The following is a 657-nucleotide window of genomic DNA, read 5'->3' on the forward strand; positions in this document are numbered from 1 at the left end:
GATTGCCCGACTCCCCGAAATCGATGGGGATCTTCCATGGCTTCTAGAAGCCCTTTACAGTCGACTCCATGACCAGCAAGCCCGGCATGCATACCTGTTCCATGTTCAAGAGCACGGAGCGCTTCGGGGCTGGGACCTGTTGACCTCTACCTCCCTGAGGCTCTATAGAACTCAGTTTTTCTCCAGTAGGTCGCCCCGCGCCTACTGGGGCGTGTCGTTTCCCCGCGACGAACCAGACTGGTAGGCATTGGGGCGATGGTTGGAAGAACCTTGACGCGCCTTGCGCAGGGGGCAATTGCTTCGAAGATGACGGGGTGTCTCCACAGACAAAACACCGTCGTGTGTTTGCGTGCTGCCCAGCAGCTCGGAGATCTATTCCCTTGTCTTCAGCATAGTTGACATCCATGGGCACAGGCCCGCTCGACGAGCTGTTGGAGTGTGCATTTCAACCAAGTCGTGCAGACTTAAAACTGGATTCGACATTTAATGCCACATTCACCGCCTCCTTAAACGAAGACGGATACGCACGGAAGACTTCCATTCTGGCCACGCCAGTGCGGAGGCCTTCCATAATGAACGTCGCTGTGTCCGCCTCCGGAAGGGGATCTGCTGCCATCCCGGCAATGAGAGTTCGCAACTCTTGGACAAAGTCTACCA

The sequence above is a fragment of the Plasmopara halstedii genome, assembly GCF_900000015.1.
Source record: "Plasmopara halstedii genome assembly, contig: Scaffold_2956, whole genome shotgun sequence".
In the NCBI taxonomy this organism is placed as follows: domain Eukaryota; phylum Oomycota; class Peronosporomycetes; order Peronosporales; family Peronosporaceae; genus Plasmopara; species Plasmopara halstedii.